Genomic DNA, 19,225 nt, shown 5'->3' on the forward strand with positions numbered 1-19,225 from the left:
CACGTACCACCAGGAGTCACAATGACAAAGAACCTCCCCCAACATATAGGCGTTATAACAGGCAAGGCCAATCAGACACTCGGATTTCTACGTAGGAATGTCAAGAAATGCACGCCACCAGTTAAATAAGCTCCCTACAAAGCCATGGTCCGACTTATCCTACAAAACGCCTCAACTGTCTGGGACTGTTCCAAAAAAGGCCTTCACTTATCCTATTGAGCAGGTACATCGCAGGTACGCTTCGTTTCCAATGACTTCTCGTCAAGAACTTCAGGATGCGTCTCTAAGATGATCAAATACCACAGCTGGATGACGCTTCAACAGCGATGTAAACACAGCAGGCTGCATGTGATGTACAAGATCCATAAAGTCATTGTAGACATCAACGCCGACTAGTACCTCCGCAAGAGCGCCTCACGCACCAGATGCCATGACAGACTGTGCCAGGAACGTCTCACAGACCAGACATTGGCCAACACCTTCTTTCCAAGAACTGTGAAAGACAGGAACCTCAATGCCAACTAGAAAGTGGTATCAGCTATTACGCTAGATTGAGCAGTCTGCCGACTAAACACAAGTGGTACTCAAATATGTATATAATTTATATTAAGTACGCCCTTCTTAGAGCCTAGCTCAGTATGTGGAAGAAGAAGAATAAGGTTCGAGTTTCACATGGAGCTTGTTCTGAAAAGGCCGATTGCCGACCCAGCAGTTCGTAAAGTCGAGGGTTACCAATTTCCTTCCTCCTTCCAGGCGCATGGCATATAGAATAGGAATTGGGGTACATACGTTTACGAATGTAGGTATCTCATAAGCCCAATCGAATGTCCCTTAATTGCCATGTATGACACTATAATAAACAGACACTTTACTTTTCGGAGGAATGACATGTGTTGGCGACAATGGAAACAGTGATTTTACCAACCATACTATTTGATTATAACTTAATTTGACTTAGTAAATAACAATTTGTTATACAATATGTTAACCAACATTTTAGATGTGAAACAACGGAACAAATAACGTGTTTTAGAATATACCGAGGCCATTGATATATTTTATAAACTATACTAGATAAAGCGGTCTGAGTTTGTAAGGTCGTTTTTCAAGAAAAGATCTCATCTCAGATATTGCTGTATATAATTATACCATAAGCGACCACTTGCCTGTCGCTTTCACGAGATCAGTCAAAAAGAAACAAGTGAAAAACAGTCACGATTCAATAACATATCGATGTTATAAAAGCTTTGATGAAGATCTTTTTTAAAGCAGATTTAGTTAACTCGAATCTGATCCTTATCGATTCAATAGCAGATCCAAAGTTTGCTTTGGACATTTTATATGATACAATTCATACTGCTCTTTTAACCATACGACAATCAAACAAAAGCGAATTAGACAAGCGAGTCAACCGTTTTGGTTTTCGGATCAAATAAAACAAACAATTTTTTTTAGGGATTATTATTTTTTTGCACAAAGATTCTAAGAATTACAAAAAAAACACGAAACAAAATTTCATCTATGATACGCAAAAGCAAGAAATCCTTCTATAACGATGCTATCAAAAATAATAAATCTTCAAAGTTTCTTTGGCAAAACCTGAATGATATCACAAATAGCAACAAAGCACACCAATTAAGTATTCCAAATAAACTGATAATTAATGAAAAAGATATTGAGGGTAAAGTGGAAATATTGGAAGCCTTAAATTCTCACTTCATCAATATATCTAATATAATTAAGAGAAAACCATTTGCTAAGGAACATTTTTTCTACTCTGCAGAAATATCTGGATGAAAAAATGCGACATCATCAATTTAATGTGGAAAATATTACAGCCCTTTATGTAAAGCACATCATTGACAAACTTGACATTTCAAAGTCCACTGGTCCTGATGGAATAGGACCAAACATTTTACGCTATTGTGGCGATTACATAACATCGGCAATAGCTTCTATCATCAATAACAGTATAGAAAGCGGTATATTTCCTGACAAATTTAAAGAAGCTTCTGTTGTCACGATGCACAAATCAGGAAATAAGTACGAACCGGGAAACTATCGCCCTATATCCATTCTCAATACTTTATCAAAGATATTTGACCGACATATTGCGTCTCAGTTGCAAATGTTTTTTAAGAGAACGGATATTATTCACAAAAATCAGTCGGGTTTCCGTCCAAATCACTCATGTCAGACTGCATTAACCCATCTTATAGATACATGGTTGAAGGGTATAGACAGTGGTGATTATATAGGGGCCATTTATCTCGATCTCCGAAAAGCATTTGACTTAGTTGACCATGAAACACTCTTACACATACTTAAAATTTATCACTTCACAGAAAGGTCTATGAAGTTATTAAGGTCCTATCTGACTAACAGGATGCAATTTGTGAAAAGGAACAACATTATTTCTGAGAAAATGAAAACTATGTCGGGTGTCCCTCAAGGATCAATACTCGTTCCCTTACTTTTTCTAATATACATCAATGATATGCCTTTAATTTCTTCCAATTCATGTATTGACTTATATGCAGATGATTCCACGTTATACAAAAAAGTCCAAGTATATTGAGCATTCAATCAGATCTACAAAAAAGTCTTAATAGTGTGAACTGTTGGTGTAAGATAAATAATATGTCAATCCATCCATCAAAAACCAAATGTATGATTCTTTGTACTAATTATAAGGCAAAACATGCATTGCAACTTGAACTATCAATAGAAGGATTATCAGTAGAAAACGTGAAATGTCAAAAGGTCCTCGGGTGCATGTTGATCAGACATTGTCATGGCATACACATGTTAATACTGTAGTAAATAAGCTTAATTCAAAATTGGCACTTCTAAGAAGAATAGCATATTATCTAACAGACGAGATGAAATTATTGTATTATAATGCATATATCATGTCAAACATGGAGTACTGTTGTAGTGTCTGGGGACTTACACATTCCTCAGATACTACAAAAATCACTAATATTCAGAAAAGAGCGATTAAGCTAATAATGAAGTCGAGAACTAGCCACTGTGGAAACATATTTAAACAGTCAGGGTTGCTATCTTTTGAAGACGGGTGCTATTATCATCTTTCATTTCTTGTTTTTAAAAGCATGAAATGTTTGACTCCTCCGTACTTCACAAAATTGTTAACATTTGCCAAAAATGAGTACTATAGCTTGCGTTCTTCAGAAAACAAGGATCTTTTTGTTGTAAAACCTAGAACAAACTATATCAAAAATACATTTGCCTATAAAGCAATTACAATTTGGAATTCTCTTCCTACATACATTAAATGTCAAGATAAGCTACCAGCCTTTAAACATGCATTAAAAGGCTACTTATTGGCAGAATAATTGTATCACTTACGAACAAAATCTTGACACTTCATTTCATTCACATTATAATAAATAGTTCATTGTTTACATGAATTGTGTTAATGTACGTATATGACATTCTTGCAACAACTTGTAATGGATACTACCAAATATGTAAATGTTGAAAATATATTGATTGAATGTGGTTTTACTGAATATATCTACATTATTTACAGTATGAAATTATTGCCATTTATAATTATCATATTAAACTGAGTTGAATTTGTCGAAGAAATGTATGATAGTGATAGTGTAATTGTATGTTTTGTATGTTGCTTAATATGTAACTTAGTATATGTGTTTTTGTAATACTTTTTGTGTGAAGGCCATGCTGGAAATAAGTAGTATGTCTGTAATGATTGTACACTTAGTATGTAACCTTCGTTAAATAAAGTTATTATTATTATTATTATTATTATTATTATTATTATTATTATTATTATTATTATTATACATACCAGTATTTCGTTGAAGACCTCCGTTTCATCTAAAATCACTTTTTTTTGTATGCGGGCATTACTTTCATAGATTTACCGGCCTATCAAGCTGATATGTGTTTTAGTATCAATTTATGTGTTTTAGTATCAATTTAAGTAATGCACGCTTGTGCTACTTTTCCATTCAGTTTCATCTTAAGATCTTTTCAGACTACGGTCAAGCTAGATTAGCACCAGTATCTCAGTTTTTAAATGTGTATATTGTATTTGGCATATGTATACATGTAATCATGTGTTAAATCATTATTCCATTTCAGGGGCGTTCATGTGGATTCATAAGTGAACTAAGGGGGTCCGGGGCATGCCCCCTCGAAAAATTTGAACACCATGTTGCAATCTGGTGCATTCTGGGCGTTCTGATGATGTGCTTTGTTATGTACACGAAAATTGACCGTTTTAGGATCATGCACTCAAGTACGCATACTCCTACTTTGGCTGATTGTTTTGGTCAGAATCATACGGATTCAGCCGCGTTCTCGCGTAAAGGCAGCTACGTGCCTGTATTTCGGTAAAATTTTAATATACTTAAATGTACTCAGTTAAGCTATTACACTCGTTTGTATGTTATAGCTTGTTACAGTATGTAGTCGGTCAATAGCTATTCATAGCTTATGTTTCCCTGTTTTGTCATACCGACTGAAAATAATTTTGATTTGAATCTGGCTGTGAAATTATTAGATTTTTAGATCAAAGGGAGGTAACTCAATGTAGACTGATTCTCTCACCGCACTTTTCTGATAGTGCGTTCCCGCTTAGATATGGACCAATAGGATTATCGGATTTTAATGACGTAAATCCAAAATGGTGGTGGTTTAATTTCTGCGATTCTTGAAAGAACAAAACGGGAACTTTGCACCGAATTTGATAATTTTCGTGAACAAAGGGGCTAGAGACATAAGCCATATTTTTTGTTCTGTAAGTAACAATTCTAGTTGATACCTTACATTGCCCAGTGTTCGCATTAAACGTGCGGTACTTTTAACAAAGTGTGTGTCCTAGATCTATTTTGTTTGGTTTAATGAGTGGGTGGGGTAAGGCCAATAAGTTTATGAAAACATGGCTGTAATCTGCTATGAATCTCTGAATTATACTTTTAACGGTATAGTTTGCACATTGATAAATAACTATGAGCACAATTTACAGACAATGCTGCTTTGTCCATCTTATTTCTGTGAGAAATCAGGGCCAAAAAAAGAGAAAAATTATTCTGTATTCATTTAACTGTTTTCAAATAAAACAAAAGTTATTCAGTTTTTTTATCCAAACAAACCAATATTCATGGTTCTCTGTGAAGTTTTTAAAGTGGACTATGTTGCTTCAACCAACATGGCTAAGTAATAATGTTGACGGTCATGGGTCCAGTTAATTTTTAACTTTCGAAAAAACCTAACCTCTCAATAATGTATAGCAAATGTTGTTTTATTATGAGCAGCTGATTTAATGGTATTATATGTGTATTTAGTATGTTTTGGCATTTGCATGGATGATTTGTCAATCCATCATACATATATAAAAAAGCTTAAATAATTTCTGGCTTCGACAGAGCTTTCATTAAGTTTTTGAAATTGGATAAATGAACTTAATTACTTTCTTACCATCAGTGTTAGAAGTTTCTTATACTTAATATTTTTTAATTATTGTATAACATTTTAATTAATTTGTATCTAAAAATGCCATCTCACTACATGTAATCCAACAACTTTTTTTTTAGTTCAAGATTAAATTGTGGACTTAATGTAGCCTTGACACCAGGTTTTAAACTTCCATACATTCACCTTGGAAGTTTAATTTAAAATGTTGGAAGTGACTTGTTACAGTTATTGTTGGCACCCAAAGTACACATACTGTTAACACTAAACAAGTTGGGTTGCAATCATTGAAATTAGACTTTCGGATGAACAAGCCCGAATTCTTATACTTTTGCTGGGCATCAAATTTTTGAACAAGCCCTGCTATAAAAATTTCAGAATTTGAGCAAGCCCAAAAAATATTTTACCAGTACAGGGCTTGTGGGCTTGTGTTAATTTCGACCACTGGGTAACCGGGTTGGACCATTGACTGTCATGATTCATTATAATGATTTTGTATATACATGTAGTAAATAGAATTGGCAAAACCTCATGTATTTGTTGAGATTTGCATTATTTTTGCTGTGAAGTCGGACATGTTATAGACAGAGTTATCAAGGACTACATTTATGAGGATATTGAGAATTTTGTTTAAATTTATAATGCCAAATCTCCAATATGATTTACTTGTGGTGAAAGCAAGATTTTGCCAGTCAATTGTCTCAATGTACATGATAAATTGCTGAGTGTAGTTGAATACTGGTATTACCACTAAACTTTGTACCTTAGAACTTGAAAGTTGGACAGAATATGCATATATAGTTTTTCTAAATTTCTTGAATAACATATACGAAAACAATACTTTTTTTTTAGTATTCAGGCATTTTGAAACTTAGCTACAAAGTTAATATGTCTGATATACACATGTACTTACAATATAAAAGTAAAGTCTTGTAGATTTATTGGCTCTGATTGCACTTGACTTACATCCTTGATAGGAAACATAGGATGTCATTTTTGCCCTTACACAGAACAATGTTATATTCTATGGTTTGGAGGAATTGCGGGAGGAAAGTGGCTTTATCGTGTTTCGTGGAAAAAGAAAATTGTGTACAACAAATTGAATCTTACTGACTGATTCATCACATTGATTACGACACATGTTACTTTCACAGTTTTTGGAAGTTTTTCGGTATTTTCAAAAATTGAATTTTAATAGGTTTGTGTACCACATAGATACAAGTAAATTTAAAATAAGCGTTTGTATATGTATCTGAAATAGTCATGTGACTTTCACATGCTAAATATACACACTATAATCTGGGAAACCATTATGCGCTATTTTTAAACGGTTAAACTGAGCTGAGACAGTGACAAAATATTCTTTTTATCATGTAAAGTGGCATATTATTGGCCTCATACTAGCCTGTATTGACAATTCTAGGCTTTTTTTGAGCAAATATGTATTTGCCAATTTTTGGACCATCTAGTGTCTCGTCCCTTTAATGGAGAGGAATGAGGGCCGAAAATCACAAGAAATGCAGACCTGAATATATCCAAGTATCTTAAGCAATGCCAATTACTCTGGCTTTAAAAGTTGTCCAGTTATGGCCCATGTTTATATACAACAACTGAAGAACAGCGGTGTTTTCTCTGAGTTTGTGACACTCTTTTTTTGCCCTAGGGGCTCATAAAAGGCCATGAAAATACATGTAGCTTCCTGGTTTAGTAAAAAATAGTTTGTAATTTACACTGAACATTTTGTTTCTGTTGGTATTGATTACATTAGTGGAAAAGGGAAATTTCCCACGTGGAAGATTCTTGTTGCCATGGTAACCAAGAAGACATAACACTCTTTTTTGTGTAAGAAACCACTTTAAAATTATTACGACTGAAGAAATGAAAGAAGTGTCAAAAGGCAGGGGCAGGCAACTGTGTGTGTTAAAAGATACAGCCATTGCTGGTCATAAGTTAAAAAAAACTCCCCCCCCCCCAATAATTTTGTTCTATAATTATTAGATATAATTAAATCATTGCACAGAGGGTCGTAATTAATGTACATATGCTTTAAAAAGTGCCAATGAAACATATGTATGTATCAGTATGAAGACAAATTGTTGTTACCATTACTATGATCAATTTATGACTGTTATGGGAACAACTGTTTCCACCAAATGGAAGATTGCCGTTAAACTTGTGTAGAATTTGTTCAACTCCTACCCAGTGATTTCCCTTGATGAGTGTTGTGTTTTATAATGCAAAGGGAAGCGAGCACTGTCTGTTGTTTTAAATCGATTTAAGTTTTGCCTTTTGGACCAAGCCTGTTGTGTATGTGAAATACATGCATGTTTGCACTTCAATGTGCTTGTAGACTTTAACAATCGCTATAACGCTTTATTGAATTGAACCAAGGTGTATATTACACTTTAAGAAATTACATAATGGCGTACCATGCACTTACAGTAATAAGTTATCTGTAGCCCAGATTGCATGAAGAGTAATGTGTAATATAGGGCTTTGAATAATCATGTCATCTTTTTATTCTGCATGTTTGATACATGACTGACATCTATAATTCTAGGGTTTTAGCCAAAGAGTTATGGAGGGGCGCTGCACCCTGTCCTTTTTTGGTAGCACCCGTCGGCCCTCATTGAGACCAGCATTTGCATTCTCTTACCCTCATAGAAAAAAGCTTAAGACTGTCAAATATTTCTTTTGTTAAGTAAAATATATTTACTTATATTATCAATACATACAATTTTTACATATTTTGCAGTTGAAGCCTTATATTACTTCAAATACACACAATTCCTAACAATTTCTGTCAAATTCATAATGTTCAAACTCTTCACAGCCGATATAATGTGCACTTTTTCTACCTTAGCACCTTCTATCCTTTCAGCAGCACTTTGTCCCTTTCAAAACCTGGCTAAGCCCCTAAATTCGAAACAAACACTATTATACGACGAAAAACTTAATTCTTTATGCCTGCTGAATCTACTTGACTGAAATATGAATTTTTAGCAGAAAACTTCAAGGGTACCAGATTCGTATTGTTTCAAAATTTTGTCCTACTTTTAAAACCTATTCACATCAATCATAATGGCCCTGAACCTGCGACTTTTTATTCCAGAAACAGATCAGTATTTTGTTATTAATTAGTGTTTATGGTCGTGTCTCTGTTGATGCAATAGTCTGTAAACATATAGAAAGCTTATTAAAGTTCCATTTAGTCATTAATTGGTCTTACTTTAAAGTTTGTTATTCAGCGATTTATGCACTTGCTAGTAGAGACACACTCGTGCCAACACAGAAAGTTATTATTAAATGGACTGTATGCCTTTGCCCAGCTAATGCCGATTTAATTGTTTAGTAAAGCAAAATTAAGTATTTTCTGTTTATACCATAATTAGATATTCGTTTTTAGCTGAAGGGTTATGGAATGGTGCTGCTTCCTGTCCTTTTTCAGTAGCACCCTTCTGCCCTCATGAAGACCATCATTGGTACCCTTTTTTCTTCATAGAATTAAATGCTCCAGCTCTTATCAGGGTTTCCGCCAGCCCTTTATGGCTTGTCGGGCCCGACGTGCCTTCCGCTGGCAAGGCTAATTACCGACATGCGTTAATTATGCCGACATGCTTTAATCCGCTTAGCGACAACCCTTATCAAAACAATCATCAGTTCTGACAATACACAATTTTGTTGCGATTGCAACGGTTGACTGACAGCCAGAAGGCGTGTCGGGACTAATACGGCATTTGTATCAGCCATTCAGGATCGACGACAGCATGAAGGCGTGTCGGTGAGGTTTAACAGTGCAATTAACCAAACTCCTCCTATTCTTTATCAAAATGGGAATGTGTGAAAAACACCACTGCCGTAATTGCGACCTTCATCACTATAATCATCTATGAACGCAAAGTAAACAATATGTCTTAATTGAGTTCGGTAACATAAATCATGTGTCGTTTTTTGTTTCTTAATCCCGAGTCCGTGTTAACCAATTATTAAATTATTATTGAGAACCGTGTGAAGATATCTGTGTTATTATAAACAAGGGTTATGCTATGTCGTCGTATGTAATTGAGTCGCGTTCCCGTCTTTAGTTTAAAAGTGTAACGTTATATTTTGTGTTGCTTATTATTAAACTTTGATTATTTTATTGTTCTTTTAATTTATTTAGAAAAAAGATAAATAAATCTGAAAATGCATATTACATTCCCTTTAAGTTATTATTTAGCCGACCCGGCTTTAAAAATATTAGCTGTAGCAGATTTAAATACGAATACACCCACGAGCAGTCGCTTTGCTCCGGGCTCTTTTGTGTTCCCGCATGCAGCGTGCTTTACACGTTTTGCTGTGACGTCAACGGTGTCAATATAAATAATACCCGCACTAAACGAAACATGAGTCGATCGATATCGTCGATATTGTATTGTCGGAAAACTTCAGAAATATCAATTATTAATGAAGAGAAACCATTAAACTTTTTCACAAATGTTTTTTATGTTAATCGGACTTGATTTGGTAATTCTAAATCATAGGAACATAACTGTAAACTTGTTTAAAATGCAGGAAATTGCACCATTTTGGATACGAAAATTAAAAAAAATCGACGTAGGGAGGGGACACCCCTCCCCTTCCATCATGCCTTATGAAATTCCTGGCGGAAACCCTGCTTATAATAAGAATTTAAATACATTCACACTCTACATATCTGACAACTGAAATCTAAAATTACTTCATTTATAAAGAATTCCTAACATTTTCTACCAAATTCATTATATTCAAGTTCTTCATTCATTATATTCAAGTTCTTCATAGCTTGATTAAAATTTAATGTGTCCATTTTACCTGTAGTACCGTGTCCCTTTTCTGCCGCACCCTGTCATTTTTTAAACATAGCTAAAACCCTAGAGAAAGATTAAGATTCAGTGTGCTACATGTACTTGGTATATTTTTAGCTACCGATACTCTGTATGTTTGAGAAATGATCCTTCTTACACCTAAGATCATGACTTACCTCTGAGCAAATCAAGATGTTCGCTATGTCAGGCAAGCTCTTGTTGGGAGTCTAGGGCACAATTTCAATATATTTTTTATCATTTCAATCCTGTTACAGGTATATCCCCCACAAAAAATATTTTGTTGCTAAGATTTTTGGATGCTTGCCAAATTACAAATTATATATTATTGGTTGTTTTGTACTAAGTAATGGTATGTCTTTTGTTGTCATATGTGTAGAATTCAACAAATCTTAATATGAATCAACTTTTTTATTTTTATAAATTTTAATTCTGGTCCTTAAACAATTTTACTTTTTGGGATGTGATTTGTCTGCTGGTTAGCTGATATCAGCTGATCCAATGGTTTAAGGGCCCAAACATTTTTTTTAAAGAATATATATAAATATTTTTTTCTGATAAAAAGAACTGAAATAATTTATTTTGGTTGTTACTTTATTTGTTGTTAGTATTACCAATATAGCTTCAAATATGAAGTCGCGACGGCCCACTAAGGGCTTCATAAAAGCCAGTTTTGTTTCCGGGGCAGGTTGCTTCCCCTATTTGTCTCCCATTGGCAGTGGTTGAAATAAAAACAAGCCCGAAAGCCCCGCTCTGGTAAATTGTCTTCCGGGCTTGCTCAAATTCTGAAATTTATATAGCATGGCCTGTTCAAAAATGTAAGGCAAAGCAATAGTATAATAATTTGGCTTGTTCATCCAAGAATCTTATTTCAATGACTGCATTGGGGGGCCTGAAACGCCTTCAAAAAACATCATTGAAATGGTGTCAGCCCTTCAGCTGCCAGATCATTCCAATCCCTGACTTGAGTTTTTGATTTATTATACCAAAACTTAAAAAATATGATTATATCAGGGTTCGAAGTTAGTATCGCATACTCGCAAAATGCAAGCGACATTTGCAAATTGCGAGTGACTTTTATTCAAGCTCGCAAAATTCTGCGAGTGCGTTTTTTAGACCACAAAATTTTAAAAGGAAAGTAGAATAAACATTAACTTAACTCTGCTACGTAGTCCAGTGTAAACAGCCTATAAGTGGCATGTTTACACTACCAGTATAAAGAAGACAGTACGGAGTCACGCTGTAGTAAGTTTTCAAAATAGAACAAATACGGAAAAGGCCGAGTTTTGCCTCGAATCTTTCCGGGATGCTCCGAGGCGTGCATAATACAAAGTGAAAACAAATGATGTAATCACCTAGCTCAATCATTGGCTAACTTTAGCGCTTTCGTGCACTATATGTACACCCCATCAACCTTTGAACATATCCGCCCAACTGTTAAAGTGAATAGACTTCGATATATTTTATAGCCCAAAGCATCCACACTACATTTACTGTTGCTTTTATTTATTTTAAATTTATATTGTTATTGTTTTTAACACTTATAGACATAATGAAATCTGTAGCGTGCTCGCCGAATGGGTATTACCTGATGGCGATGGTAAATATACCCCCCCCCCCTCCAAAAAAAATAAAAAGTGAACAATGTCGAACAATTAAGATTGATACTTTTTAATATTTATAGTATGTCTTATATCTACTTTAATTAGACAATATTATAAGGAAATAAAGCAAATATTAAAATTGCAAGTTGATTTTCCATTTTGCGAGTGCTCCTCAAAGTTAAATTCGAACCCTGTATATCGAATAATTAAAATCAGTTGTTAGAGTTTAACGATGACAGCCAATTAGTGTTAAATGAATATTAATATCAAAAATTAAAATATTCCAGGTTTACCTTTTGTAAATAAGTCTTGTTAAAGTTTGACAAGAATTGAGCACCTGGCAGTTAAAAACAACATTACAGTCCCAACATAGCTTGTTAAAGCTTGCTTATAAGGACATGAGCTAGGATTAATTTACATATAAATATGTCATAAAGAAGTAAAGGAATGTATATTGGTAATCAGACCATTTTATTAAAACAATTTTATAGTTTGCAATTTCATACTTGAAGTGTAACACATATTAGGCCACATCAATTTAAATTTGTGGTCTATGGATTTTGGCTGAAACGAATTGGAGCAAGACAAATCAAATCTATTATTTCTACATTTCATTTAAAAGCTGGAGTTGGCAAAGTGAATTAATTTTTTTCTACATTCAGAATGATAATTCTGAATTGTTATAACTTTATTCTCTATCCTAATTTTTAGCTGCCCTAAGCACGAAGTGTTCTAACGTGAGCTATTGTGTGATAGGGTAATTGTCCGTCGTCCGTTGCCAACATTTTCCTTAAAGCAACTTCTCATAAACCACTGGGACTATTTCAACCAGATTCCACAGGAATGTCCCTTGGGTTGTCCTCATCCAGATTCTTTCAATAAAAGTGGCTCCATGCAGAACTCTGGTTGCCATGGTAGCAAAAAGGGAAAACTTTGAAAATCTTCTTCTCAGAAAACACAGGCTCGATTTTAACATTATTTCATGGTAGTGCTCCTTAGGTGACCCTCTATCAAATTTCTTAACCCCATTTGGATTCGTTTAAAAACATAGTCGCCAGGGGCCGGGTCTACTTTTCACTATATATGTCTATATGTAAGACTTTTGAATCTTTCCCTCAGAATCCGCTGGCCCGATTTTAAGATAAGTTCATAGAAATGTTCCTTAAGTGACCTCTACCAAATTTCTTCACCCCATGTTTATTCGTAAAACAACATGGCCGCCAGGGTCAGGGTAGAGTGAGCAATATAGGGGCATCTTGGCCCTCTTGATATTTTAAGTGTAAAACCCACAGACTGTTAATTTTATGTAACTCTTTGTTTTCAGAAGCACATAATAACATGTTTATTCCCCTTGTTCGATGCATACTCAGTTTACAAGAAAGGTTTTGTTGTCATTTTTTCTAAATTATCTGAAAAAGATGCGGTAAATCTGACGAAGAAATAGAACATCAATTTGTTGTGGCCTTATATCCACATGCAATCTTAGCAATGCAAATGAGCAGGCTGCTTCTCAAAAAGGTTGATCGGCAAGTTGTACGTAACGATTTATTGAATTATAAATTAACAGATAATTAAGTCAATGATAAAATTATCATAAGATTTTCAACTGTCAGTGATTGCCTTTTACAAAAAAGTGTGGAGTATTATTTTTCATAAATTACGAAATTAGTCCAAATTCTCAAACTTGTACCTGACATCCAATTTTTTTAGCAGCTTTGCTAAGTGTATTATTATAATATAAGAACTTGAGCAAGCCTTGGGGTATGGATTGTGCTATTTTTGACCACTGATGAAAAAGGAGATATACTAACGAATTAGAAGTATAAAGACAGGTTCTTTTAATAATCCCAGAAATACTGTGTATGTCCTATTAAATGTGAATGCCTAAATGGATTGCTTGGGGTCTTTTCATAGGTCTATTTTCTTTTTCTGTGGCATGAACAATATATACCTTAACCTTTAACTACCAAAAATGATGAAAAGCATTGCGACTGCCGCTAATAAGTGCACCTGCTGACATCATGCATATAAGGAAAAACCATGCCCTCTTGTACACATTGACAGTCACGATAAAATTGCCAAAAGTTGTGTATTAATGTATTGAAGCCATGCATTCAGTGGACCGTTTTATTGATTAACAATGGGATGTTTACAGCTAGGATGCAGCTGATACTGATCATTAGTTTATGTTTTTCACTCTAATTTAGCACATTTCAAAAAGTTGCTATATGGGAAAAACGGTTCATTTTAGAGTGCAGTATGTGTTCTCAAAAAGACACAAGCCCTGTATGTTAGATAGGGCATGTACGGAAGCCAGTTTAAAAAGATTTGTTCAGTTTTAAGATAGCTTAATTCTGAGTATTATAACATGTTTTTGAGAAGAACCTCTGTGTCACAGTAACATTTATTTTGTCAAGAAGTTGAGGTAAACATAAAAGTCATCATTGAACAACTCATCATTATATTTGACAGCACTGTTTCTTTTTTCCGGTAGTAAATTTCAAATACAAGATTTGCTATACATCAGCTTATTTTTTCAAAGAAAAGAAATCGTATCGTCATACTGGTATGCTAATGACGTAAATTGTAACTTAAGTGTGCAGTGTCGGTGACATTATGAAATGTCAGCGTTAGCGTCAATTTGCAAGCACTTGTTACCTATAACTGAAACAAATAGTGACAGAAAAACAAAGCCATAGGTTACATGGGAAGTCATGTGTTTCTTTTTTAAAGCGATGATTTTTAGGGTGACTGTGTTTTCTTTTTCCAAAAAAAGGAACATGGAAAATAAAACTGGTAGTTAAAATCAATGCATAACGCATGTATAACAAACATAAATTTTGAGAGATAAACCTTTCACTACTTACTTAATAATGCATTTACAGAAATTATTAATAACAGATATCAAGATTGTAAATGTGTGTTGAATAGCTGAACACGCACAAATGTTAAATGATTGGTGGTTCCTAAAAGTTTTACAGTGATCAACAATCATCTCATAAGGAAGAAATACTATGTTTCCTGCACCTTTCTTTCAAATTAAACAGGGTATCCTTCATAAGAACCTTTGTCCTTTTTTGGTAAATTAAAACAATTGTGTTGGTTGTGGTACATCTTATTTGGGAGTAGGAATGCATCTTTAAGAAATCAGCATAGTGAAATGCTTTCTTGCATTGCATCATTTTCGCCTGTGGCCTGATGACATGGATTGTATAACAAATATATTTACATCGAACTGCCTGTTTTACATTTTTTCGTAGTTTTATTGCAAGTCCCATCACTCTGGTGATCAGGTCTGGCGAGTTGTCCCTCTTGGTGAGTGAAGGGAAGGCATGAATAGGGGCAATCACTGGTTGCACTCTCTCACCCTGCACTGGTGAAATGCTTCCCGGGCTTGCTCAAATTCTTGGTTTTATACAGCAGGGCTTGTTCAAAAATGAAATGCCAGGCAGTAGTATGAATTTGGGCTTGTTCATCCAAAAGACTAATTTCATTGACTGCAGCCTAAGTATTTGTAAAAATAAATAATGAGTTACTTATTATGACTGCCTATGTACTAGCCAGCTTGCACCCAAGTGCTTCTTAATATCCCACTAAATAAAACCAATTACTGACTATTAATTAAATGGAAATTTGGCTGTTGTTTTTGGCAGAGGCTTTCTAAATGATTAAATGTGAATCCTGCTATTGATTGGTGATCCCATTGATTGAGGCATGAGCATCAACACTAAGTTTGATTAGTGTAAAGCCAGGCGAATGTACCACCTGAATGTGGGTCGGTCACATCGATTTTACTGGATTAAGTAATGGTATACTAAAAAATAAATGGTTTGACGCGACTGCGTTTCATAACCGTTTTTTTGTGTATGTACATGCACATACTAACAACTTTGAATTTTTTTGTGGTCTACATTTTCTTGTGTAAACTACCTACTAAATTGGTCAGCCACTGTTTATATCTATTGCTTCACATGATTTAAATCAGTAACAGCTGACTGCTGATTTCCTGAAAGAATGTAGATACTGTGGTCTCATTGGACAAAAGAAAATGTTGACCACTAAATTGTTATTTACATGTAATGATATAAAAGTCACAATACACTGGTTAGTGTTATGTACACTTTTGTGCAGTTGAAGTTTTCAATTCTGTGAAGACAGTGGGATTTTGGATGTTTGTTTAAACAAATTATCTTCAGCGTGTTTCAGAAGTCTATTTCAAAGGTGTAAGGCTTCCTATATTTATCACTATCATTCATACCAACGCATAATTGATTTTTCAACAATATCTGTCTTTCTCATTTTTGTTTGTGTATAAAGGAACAAAGTAAATATCACTTTATCGCTTAACAATTTATCAAGCTTACAAATCATCTTATAGCTAAATAAATGTATATACTCAGTCGATCCAAGATCCATTGAACTATATCATGCATTTTACAAGTCGACATAGGTTTTCAATGGTGAACTAGAGCATTCAATGAAAAGTTTACTGTTTTCAATTAAACAAGGATTTTCCCCAATTTTAAATTTTTGACTGGTTTCACTGAATGAACCCTCAAAGTAGGGGCTTTTACACTGGGTTAAAGTTAATTGTGTTTTTATGGTCGAGTTGTTTAAAAGTTTCTTTGCCAACGCTAGATTTTTCATTATTATTGGATTTTCCTCCTGTTGGATGCCTCAAAAATATTGGAGCAAGTTTATTTTTAGAACATAATAATCTTCGTCTGCTGTATCAAAGTTTTTGTAGGACAAAAGAATGTGAGGTACCACAAAGGGGAAAATTTTGGCTGCTGGTTAAAGAAAATTTAAATGAGTAACAGAAATCAGGAGTGGATTAAATACAAGGGATATATATATGTGTTATCATATTTCATTTGTTATTGTTGGTAAAACATTCAAAAACATGGAATACTGAATCGGGGAAAATACTTGATGCACTTTCGTCTGCAGATAGCTAGCTCGACATTGTATAGAATCTAATATCATCAGATCAGTGTTATGATTTTGTGCTATTTATCATATGGATGTAAATTTGAATACAGTGTCAGTACAGTGTATTGGTGAAAATTGATTTGTTCAGTGAATTAAAATTCAAAGTTATGCTTTGTAGTGTGGATAAATACTGGAGTTTAAATAGCAGACGAAAATTCTGATAAGTGTAGAGAGAGAATCGTTTGGGAGAGTGGTTTAATGTGTGGGCTAGTGAGTGGTTAAGTGAAAGAAAAGAATAATAATATTTGTACAGAAGTTTTGTCACACTGAGGTGGTACAAGCAGGCAGTCGAAATCTGAAATCTTCAGACCGAAGGTATAAGTCAGACAGTACAGTGCTTTATTATTGAGATAATAAACTTGAGCCTGTTTTCGCCATAATACAAATGTTTGTTAAGCGGTTGAATTGTTGATCTGTAGAAGCTATTGGGTTTAAGAGTGTTAATAATTTACATACATTGCTGCTGTTTAAACGTTGCAGCGCACTTGTATATATTTGTGCAAATCTGGTCTGATAATTGTCATAAAACTGGCATGTGTTCAAGTATCGCCTAATTGTGTTTAATAACCCTATATAACATGACTGATTGACTTAAATATCAGGCATGCTGTTTTAACAAAAGTTTTTGTCTTAATATATAAATTGTTAAACAAGAATTGTTTGTACTTGGGAAATTGAAAAAGATCGACATTCAGAGTGAACTTTAAATACCACAGATGTCAATCCTATTGTTTTCACATATTTTTATGAAATTTATAGTTAAAGTACAGGGTATTCATGGTAAGAAACAGAATAAGTATAGTATTTCTGCTAAGATTGATTTTGGGATTGCCCTATTGCCATATTGTTATTTACAGTGGTTGGAAAGATATGGGTGTGCCTGCTGTGGGCCATGAACCCATACGTGTACCTGCGGTAGGCTATGAACCCATATGTGTGTGCCTGTGGTGGGCCATGAACCCATATATGTGTGTGCCTACTGTGGGCCATGAACACATGTGTGTGCCTGCTGTGGGCCATGGACCAATATATGTGTGCCTGCTGTGGGCCATGAACCAATATATGTGTTCCTGCTGTGGGCCATGAACTCGTATGTGTGCCTACTGTGGGCCATGAATACATATGTGTGTGCCTACTGACGGGCCATGAACCCATACATGTGTGCTTGCCGTGGGCAATGAACCCATATATGTGTGCCTGATGTGGGCCATGAACCAATATATGTGTGCCTACTGTGGGCCATGAACCCATTTGTTGTGTCCCTTTTGTGGCCATGAACTCATAATTATTATTATTATTATGTGTGCTTGCTTTGGGCCATGAACCAATATATGTGTCCCTGCTGTGGGCCATTAACTCGTATATGTGTGCCTGCTGTGGGCCATGAACACATGTGTGAGCCTACTGTGGGCCATGAACCTATATATGTGTGCCTGCTGTGGGCCATGAACACATGTGTCCTCCACCAGTTAAAAAAAATCCAAAGGATGCTCACAAGAATCAACCATGTTTGTATGGAAGCGATTTTGCAAAATGTGGACTAAAAAACCTGCTCCCATTCATGATTGAGCTCAGAATGTAGATGTGAGCCGGGTATTACTGTAACCACTGTATTTTAATTAAGCTGTGAAATATATTTGATGTGAGTAACATTGTTTGCAAATTAATCTTCTTTTTTACAGTCAATGAACTTTTTACTGGTGTATGAAATCTGCTTGTGTTCTGGTCAACATTCTTCCAATTTTCAACCTTTTTTCTGGTCACTTATTTGGTCACTGGAACAATGAAAAGGAATTCTTGTTGTCTATACTATTAATTATTTGTATACAAGGTTTCCCAGTAATGTGAGAGTTCTAAAGTTTTTTTTACTGTGTAAATGATGTATCATATTTTTTAGCCCAGCAAAACTGTATTTTTTTGTGTTTACAGTACACAAGTCAATGCCCTTAAAATTGAGTATTGTTCATATTTGTTGAGAAAGTTGAATCATTTTGTAGTGATTTTTCAACCGTTCAAATGAGTATTGTTCACCGCAGTATAACTATGCTTAGTGTGATTTTCAACCGTTCAAATGAGTATTGTTCACCGCAGTATAACTATGCTTAGTGTGATTTTCAACTGTTCAAATGTACCGCCATGTTAAGAGTTGCAGCTGGGAGGGCGTAATTATGGGGACAGGTGACACATCTTTCTCGCTGTCAATCAGGATTCATCAATTCTCGTCTTACCCTGGGGTTATTGTTAGCTCCTTTTAACCAGTAGTACAGTTCTGTAGATTGAATAGCATTTTGTGGTGAGATTTTTTAAAGTTAATGCAGT

At 34.7% G+C, this 19,225-nt stretch overlaps 1 protein-coding gene across 5 annotated transcripts in view; it reads left to right on the forward strand.

Annotated features, from left to right (window-relative positions):
• Positions 1-4,654: 4,654 nt before the first annotated feature.
• LOC128231154 (collagen alpha-1(III) chain-like) overlaps positions 4,655-19,225 on the forward strand; it is an 88,367-nt gene continuing 73,796 nt past the window's right edge. For 4 of the 5 annotated variants that reach the window (XM_052943613.1, XM_052943621.1, XM_052943622.1 and 1 more), the window contains exon 1: positions 4,655-4,792. The gene's annotated coding sequence lies outside the window, so the exon portion shown is untranslated. Of the gene's footprint in view, positions 4,793-16,717; positions 17,222-19,225 lie in introns of those variants that run through there. The other variant, XM_052943614.1, reaches the window with a different exon arrangement.

Source organism: Mya arenaria, chromosome 4 (assembly GCF_026914265.1).
Source record: "Mya arenaria isolate MELC-2E11 chromosome 4, ASM2691426v1".
Classification (NCBI taxonomy): Eukaryota; Metazoa; Mollusca; class Bivalvia; order Myida; family Myidae; genus Mya; species Mya arenaria.